This window comes from Mastomys coucha, unplaced genomic scaffold, assembly GCF_008632895.1.
Source record: "Mastomys coucha isolate ucsf_1 unplaced genomic scaffold, UCSF_Mcou_1 pScaffold12, whole genome shotgun sequence".
Taxonomy (NCBI): domain Eukaryota; kingdom Metazoa; phylum Chordata; class Mammalia; order Rodentia; family Muridae; genus Mastomys; species Mastomys coucha.
The window spans coordinates 86,800,053-86,808,362 of record NW_022196894.1 but is presented as its reverse complement, the minus strand read 5'-3'; the positions used below and the strand labels follow the sequence as shown (position 1 = coordinate 86,808,362).

At 36.0% G+C, this 8,310-nt stretch overlaps 1 long non-coding RNA gene across 1 annotated transcript in view; it reads left to right on the top strand.

Moving 5' to 3' along the window:
* The first annotated feature begins 5,982 nt into the window (after positions 1-5,982).
* The window catches only part of LOC116086595, a 23,817-nt gene continuing 21,489 nt past the window's right edge, over positions 5,983-8,310 (top strand). The window contains exon 1 of the long non-coding RNA XR_004116992.1: positions 5,983-6,030. This is a non-coding gene — a long non-coding RNA (uncharacterized LOC116086595). The remainder of the gene's footprint in view (positions 6,031-8,310) is intronic.

The following is an 8,310-nucleotide window of genomic DNA, read 5'->3' as shown; positions in this document are numbered from 1 at the left end:
AATTGTCCTGGAGGGCTAAGAGAGGTGAGAGTGGCCAGACTGCTCTGTTAAAAATCACAGGATTTGGAGACACATAGTCATAGGTTCCCAATTTCCATTAACTATCTGCAATCTTCAGAAAGCTCCCATATTCTGTTTCTTCTTCTTTAACCAAAAGGTTCAAAATACTGACCTTAGAGGACTACCATCTCCTTTAATGAGACATTCATACTTTGCATAGAGCACAATTCCTAACTTATAGTGACAATTATGTGAGAGTATCACTTTGTTTCAGTTGCCAAATGATCTTATTTGTATATTGCTTTGTAAGTGGTTTGGTGTAATCCACAATACTAAAATGCCTGAGAGATATCAACCTCTGATTTAAGTTGTCTGACTTTGTTCTTCTTTCTATTTTGTTTTTATTTCAATTTTTGTTTCATTTCATGAAAAGTAGGTCATATGTGGTAGCAACCTAAACTCTAAGTCTTTCATTTGTCTACCCAGGTTTGGAAGCATCTATATAGTGATAAGGTTTGAAATTGTAACATTAAAAGCTAGATGTGTTTTTATTATCTTATTTTTGAGACCATACAAATAGTTAAAACATGCATATCCACTTAATTTAAGAACAAGAATCAAAGCACCAAGTTCCATTATAAATTGTTATACCATCCTAACTCACAGGCTTGCTGGTCACCCCTGAATTCCATCTGGGACTTTGTGGTGAAGAGAGAAACATTAAAATGTCAACCCTGAAGTAAAGTGTGGCCTCCTGTTTAATGTTACTATCTTAAGTGTAAGTTTTTCTTATATTTCTCGTATTTCATCATAATGTTTTCAAGTAAAATCCAGCATAAAGATTAAATACTACTGGTAAAGTAAATTGTATAGAAATTTCACATAATTTCCATTTGATCCTTTACCAATATATAACCATATGTGACCTTTTAAAACTCTGTACCATGGCAATTAATCTTCACTCTCAACAAGAAAGAGAAGAGTACATTCTTGTACTTCATTGCAAATGGAATCAATTTGAGGTCATCTGATCAGAGCTGTATTTTAATTTGACATACCTGCTCACTATCAATCACTGAAGATATGTTATTTTTTTAGCTATATATCTACCATTATGAATTAGGATATTCACTGTTCCTTTAAAAAATAACAACAATAATAAAAACTTCCATTTTAAATTTAAAAAATGATATTAACAGTCTAAAGATAATAACACCTTTCCAAGTGGTATTTATTACTTATCCAATTTAAATTATTACAGTATTCAAGTCATTAGGATACACATATTGTTGTGGGTGAATCAAAATTATTCTCCTCTCTACTCATGGAGGAAGCCATACTATCAATGAGAACAGAGTGAAATATCAGATAAAGAGACTATTTATATTTTATCACATGCACACTGTTCTCTAATATAGTTCTGCACCCATTTCTTCTCTATTACATATCTGTAATATAAGCAAAATGAAGTTCTACAAAACAGAAATGGTTTGGGTCTTAATACACAAATAAATTTGTATCTTTCATATATTAAACACTATGACTGTGACCTCCTGGTTTTGAATCTTATAGTAAGACTATAGAATTAGCATTGCTGGAGCAAGTAAAGTAGATGGATAGTGATAAATAGAATCACAGATAACTCTGCTTTGTATTCACTTCGTATTTTCACTGAGATTTTATTTCAGAAAGCAAAAATATCCTTCTAAGTAAAACATGCTTCATCAGACATTTCATCAAAGAAAACATTACACAGGCACCATAGCTGTCCCTGGTCTCCAATTTCCTATCTACACATCAGTGGATCCCCATCTTCTTCTTTACCCTCTGTATGTAACTTTCTGAATACTTGGAGTCCTGTGGATACACATCACTGTGCTTGGAAAAGGTAGTGCTTTCGCTGCTCTCTGACACCAAAGAGCTATAGCCCTCTCTTCAGTTAAAGGGCAAGAGGAATGGGTGCTATTTGAGAAAAGGGAAGGAGTATGGCAAGAGATAATGAGGAGTGAATGCAGCTGAAGTTCCTAATAAAGTTGGATGTGAATGTCTTTATGAAACCCTACATAGTGTTCAGTGAATATATGCTAATAAAAATTTAATAAAAGAAAAAATTGTCTCAATATGGGGCAAGGCTTGCAATTTCAGTACACAAAATACGAACCAGAAGCTGACAATAAAAACCTACCAGGCTACTTCTATTAACTTCAATGGACCTTGTGAGGATAGACTAAGTCTAAGGCCATTTCTGTCTCCTCCTGCAGGGTGTGTTGCTTGATGTACAACCAAATGGGGATGTTCACTTGATCCTTCATTTTCCCACAGGCTTTATGTATTCTACACAGAATGATCCAACAAATTGACTCATGATAACCTAGCAGAAAATTAGTTTAACAAAGATGTATCAGTGGTCTTCAATTTTTTAAAATATTTAAATAAATATAAACATGAATTTCTCAGAAGAAACCTGGGGTGACTTTAATGTTGTTACCTCAAAGCTTTCTTGAATATAAAAATCCTCCTTGAACTTGATTGTTCTTCCCAAGGCTAAACAGTTGGTTAGTGATAGAGAGTCTGGAAGGAAAAAGCATTAGTTCTCCAGTGTTAGTCAGAGGGGAGCTTTATAAAAGTTGCAATTAAATTAAATACTAAGCACATATGCTGAATGTGTGTGTTGAGCACCAGAGGGACAGGCATATGTAAAACATGTAACTGATCAGCCAGAAAAGTGAAGCTGCAAGATTTAGAGGTGAGTCTGCAAAACAAAACAGTACAAAATGGTCAACAGTTCTCATGATTTACACCATGCAGAATAGGAGGGTCACAGTCACAGACTGCAAAAAGCTACTTATTTTCTCAGAAATATCTAGAAATATCTACTATCTTCCATACTTTATTGTGTTTATCTAGCCCATGGCCAGAGCTATGAATTCTAGGGGCTTCTGTGAAAATCCAAAGTACAAATATAAATTTCTTTGTGAAAGCCTTACTTATATGCTTTGATAGATAAGAATTAATCTTCTTAGCACGCACAAGGTGCACAGGAAACATAATTTTGATATTTATATTATATTGAGTAAGTATCCAAATCAAATTTTTACCCTACGGGCTATTAAGGAATTCTACTGCTCTGTGAAGAACCACACCTTTTTCTTATACAATAAGAGTAGCGATAGAATCTATATATTTTAGGAAATGGTGATCATGAAAGATCCTCATTGTATAAGCCCAACAGAGCCTTGATATCCATTGGCTAAATTCTCTAGGGAAAGCATGGGATGCAGATAACTTTGACAACTGTGAAACTCAGGGTTAATTCTGCTTTCTTCTTGAGAACTTATAGATATCTTTAGTATGGCCCATGAGTGGTGCCCAGATTGTTGCTGCTCAAGGGACTCACAGAACGCATGCACTGCTTTTTCAAGAAAGTAAGGTTAAAATTCCGTCTCTGTTCTTTCCACTCTTTCTTCCTATTCTAACCCCTCAATAATGAATGAAGTCCTTATTGCTTTATGTTCAATTCAATTTTCTCCTTCTATTTTTAGGAGTAACAATATAAAATAAGTCAAGCGTTAAGTTTCCTGGTGCTTTTCCTCCTGCGTTCCTCCTTCAACCCTGCACAGGGCTTGTAGGACAGTGGTCTGTTCAGGCAACTTAGGCTCCATCGAGTAATTGGATTAGAACACTGGAGCCCCAGTGGGAAGTTTCTGCCTGCAGGGGGTGGAAGGAGTTCAGCTATAACACCTGAGTCTTTGGCTCCTGTTTCAGTCACAACTTCTCAAAGCTGACCTCCCAGGAGATATGTGCTCTGTCAGGTAGACAATGCCCCAAGCTCCCAGCATTCTAGCTGGACCCTACTCCTAGTCAGCTGACCACAGCCAGGCATGCCTCGCTCCACAGATAGCCACACCCCATGCAATATAAGGAGTGGTTCGGCCCCTCCACTCTCTCTTTGTCCTCTTTGTCCTTTCTTTCTTTCCTCCTTTCTTTCTTTCTTTCCTCCTTTCTTTCTCTCTTTCCTCCTTTCTTTCTTTCCTCCTTTCTTTCTCTCTCTCTCTTTCTTTCTTTCTTTCTTTCTTTCTTTCTTTCTTTCTTTCTTTCTTTCTTTCTTTCTTTCTTTCTCTTTTGCTCTTTGTTCTTCTCTTGCCCTCTCTTCTCTCTTGCCCTCTTCCTTTTCTCTCCTGCTCTTTGTTCTCTTCTCTTGCTTCCTTTCTTTCCTTTCTCTCTCTCCGCTTCTTTCCTTCCTTTTTCTCTCCTTCTCTTCTCTCCTTTCTCTCTCTACATGACTGGGCTATTTTCTCTTTCCTTTAATAAAATATCTCATTTATACATTGTGTCCTTTTTTGGCTAATTTTCCCAGCCACAGGTCTCAGCAGCAGAGAGAGAGGCCCAGACTGCAGCAGTGAGCCATCAGGCTCCACAAGGGCTCTTCCTATCTAGAATACTGTGGGGTATGGCATGAGGCACTGTTTCTCCTTTTGAGTAAAAGTAGTAAGCTAATCCAATACTGGGGAATGCCTGTGTGGGATGGATCATTATGCAACATGGATCATGTTTATTGGGAGGTTCAACCTGGTGGCTGCTTAAGTGCCAGATTGCAGCCTGCACCTGTTTCTTCTCAGTCTCTCTGCCTATCCTCAGCACTCTCAACATAAGATACTGTACTTAAAATATATATGCCAATACATGGTATTTCCCCAGGGCCTCTGCCTCAGTTAATGCTTTCAGATTCTTGCTTTGACTTCTCTTCATAATTGGCCAAAAGATGAAAGATAAAATAAGCCTTTTCTTCCCCAAGTTGCTTTTGTCATGGTATAGAAAGCAAACTAAGATCGTGACTATGGGTTTTTCCACCATGGCTCTGTTCCTGATTAATGACTCTGAGACTTAATTATTTATGAATAAGTGCCTAGGCCATAAGCATTGCCTCATCATTCTCTGACTAGCTCATAACTTATATAACCTATTTATTCTAGTCTATGTCTGTCACATGGTTGATTATCTCCCCTCAGTTTCATGCTTCTGAGTTTGGGGTGAATCTTCCATATTTTTTTAAATTTAATTTTCTTTTTACTTATTCACTTTACAACCCACTCACTGTCTTCCTCCTGGCCACCTCCTCAAGAATGAAGAATCTCCCATTCTTGATTCTTTCCCAGAATCCCATCACTCTGCATTTTCCTACCTCAGCTAACAGACCATTAGCTTTTATTGACAGGTGATGCTTCCACACAGTACATAACAGATTCTCTCAACATAAGATGTAAAGATAAATTATTGCACTAGTATTTTTAATTCTTTCATCTTTTCTCCTTTCTCTATAAAATGTGGACCCCTATTTCCCTTGCAACAAGAGGCACTCTTCACAAGCATAGAGTCAACGTCATGGAAAGTATAGTTCTATCTTTTAAATGGATCTTTGAATTAGGAGATTAATAAGTGGGTGAATAGGTAAAACAAACAGCTTTATTGTTGAGTGGCAACCTGAGTTATGTATCAGAATTTAAACTGAAGCTATCTAAATGCAGTAGAAAGAGAGCATATAAGCTATTTTCCTGTTGTGATAAAATACTGTGACAAAAGCAACTTATAGAAGAATGGTTTATTTTGGGTCATGGTTCCAGAGGGATAGAATTTGTTATGATGGGGAAATTATAACCTGGTGGCAAGAACAAGAAAATGACTGGTCACATTTTCATCAACACAGTTGGAGCAGAGAGTCAGAACAGGAAGTAGGATGGGGATATAAAGCCCCAGAGGCCACACCCAGTGATGTACTTTCTTCCAGCAAGGCTCTCTGTCTCATAAAGATTGCATAACTTCCTTAAACAGAGCCAATGACTGGGACCAACTATTCAAATATATAACACCATGGGAAACATTTCTCATAAAGCTACCACAGAGAGTCAATAGTAACCCAGTGAGGTCACACAGAAATGGAATTCCATGTCACTTTTAGAACAAAGCATAAGAACAGCATCCAAACAGGAGGTGAGTGAACAGAAGTTTCAAAATCAATGGAAGCACACATCGGTAAGTTTTAAAATAAACTACTGAATTTTCTTGTGATATTAACACATGCCAAAATAATCAACATCCCTAATAATAAGAATTTTTAAAAATGACTCTTTATTAAATGTCTCCCTAGACGATTTTGGACATGTACGCAGTGCATGATAACCATGCTGTCATTCCTGCAAACTACTCATTCTTGCCCACCTTTCACCACACAGACATATTTTCCATCTTTCTCTATATTTGAGTTTAGAGTTTTTAAATGTTGGAAAATTAGATGAGAACTTGACCCACACAAACCATGTTTTAGATTTTTTTTTTAGTCTAAGTTGTAGTTAAGCAGAACTTTACAAATAGCATAGAAATATCATAATTAATTCCCTACATTCATAGTTAAGGAGAAAGGAAATTTTCCTGTACTTCGTTATTGTTTTTAGGAAAATATCAGTTAAGCCCACTCCTGTGCTGATGGCTGTGTTTAGTGGTTCACAGTAAAAATGGACCGGATGCTGTCCTGGATCTTATGAATCACTGGAATAAAGCAGATGGCATTGCTTCATATTAGCCCAGAATGAGAAGGAAATAAAATGTAACATTATACTTAAAAACCAATAATTGCTCAGCAGAAAATGACTATTGCCACCAATTACTTCCTATGTAGGCAGTATGCTTCCTCTTACATACAATTGCCTGCTGTATTTATAGCTTTAGTATACAGAATTTTAGCATTCTGTCCAAAAGCTTTGTGGTATTTCAAATTCTTTCCAATAGTGTCTGATAGTAATAGTTCTAGGTCACCTTCTCTCTGGATGTTATACACATAGTTTACATGTTAACAATTTGATAAGAATAAAAAGTCCTGGGACCGTATTGATAAATGTCTTTGTTTACATTGTTATACAGCCATTGGAAACAGTCAGTTCTATTTTCGTGTATTAATACAAGAATGATATCAATAGCATAGAAAACAACTTTTTCAATGGAGAAAAAGTATGATCTCTTTACTTTTAATTCTGAGGGGAATGTTTCAGATCATCTTCTATTGGAGGAAATGGGGGTTTTGGGAGGAAAAACCAGGAAAGGGGATAACATTTGAAATGTAAATAAAGAAAATACCTAATTTTAAAAAAAGAATGGACGTGTGGTTCTAAATCAGAGCAATCAAAAACCAAATAAACCACAGAGCCCAAATAATCAGAAAAGAATAATCCAAGGCCTACACAAGGAGAAAATTCTTAATTTGTAATTCATACCTTTCATTTAAAACTACAAAGTTGCAAATCATAAATATCAATGAGTTTAGTAAAGTTCAATGTATAACATGCTATTGAAACAAAATTATATAGTACTTAAAAAGAAACAAAATATTTGGAAACCTGTAATTTCACATCCATAATAAGACAAATTGATTTAGAAATACTAAATACTATGCTATGTGATTATTACTACCACTTCTAAATAATAATAAAACAAATTGTTTTACAAATATCTTAATACTACTCTATGAAAGTACTACTACTATATGTAGATATTAACAAAATAAGTTGATTTAAAAATATGTGAATACTGCTATGTAATTACTTAAAATAAAAAGCAAATTGATTTATAAATATCTAAGTACTATGCTATGTAATTAATGTTTATTGTATACATGCATGATATACATGCATATATATCAGATAAGACATGTTTATATATATAAACATACATATAAGATACATGGATGCATACATATATACATACATAAACATTTAATGTATATAGCTCTTTTTTTTCTTTTTCTCTTTTGTTTTTAGATATTTTCTTTATTTACATGTAAATTTCTCCATTCACAGTTTCCCCTCCAAAAAACAAACAAACAAACAAAAACAAGAACAAACCCCTGTTGCCTCCCACCTCCCCATGCCTGCCACCCCACCCTCTTCCATTTATTGGCCCTGGCATTCCCCTACACTGGGGCACAGAACCTTCACAGGGCCGAGGACCTCTCCTCCTATTGATGATCGAATTTGCAATCCTCTACTATACACATGCTGCCAGAACAATCAGACCCCTCCATGTGCAGTCCTTGGTTGGTGATTGAGACCCTGGGAGATCTGAGGGTACTAGTTAGTTCACATTGTTGTTCGTCCTAAGGTGCTGCAAACCCCTCAGCTTCTTCGGTCCTTTCTCTAACTTTTTCATTGGGGCCCATGTACTCAGTCAATGGATGGCTGTGAGCCTCTACAATTGTATTAGTCAGGTATTGTCAGAGCCTCTCAGGAGATAGCTATATTTAGGCTGGCTTGTCCTTCCTTC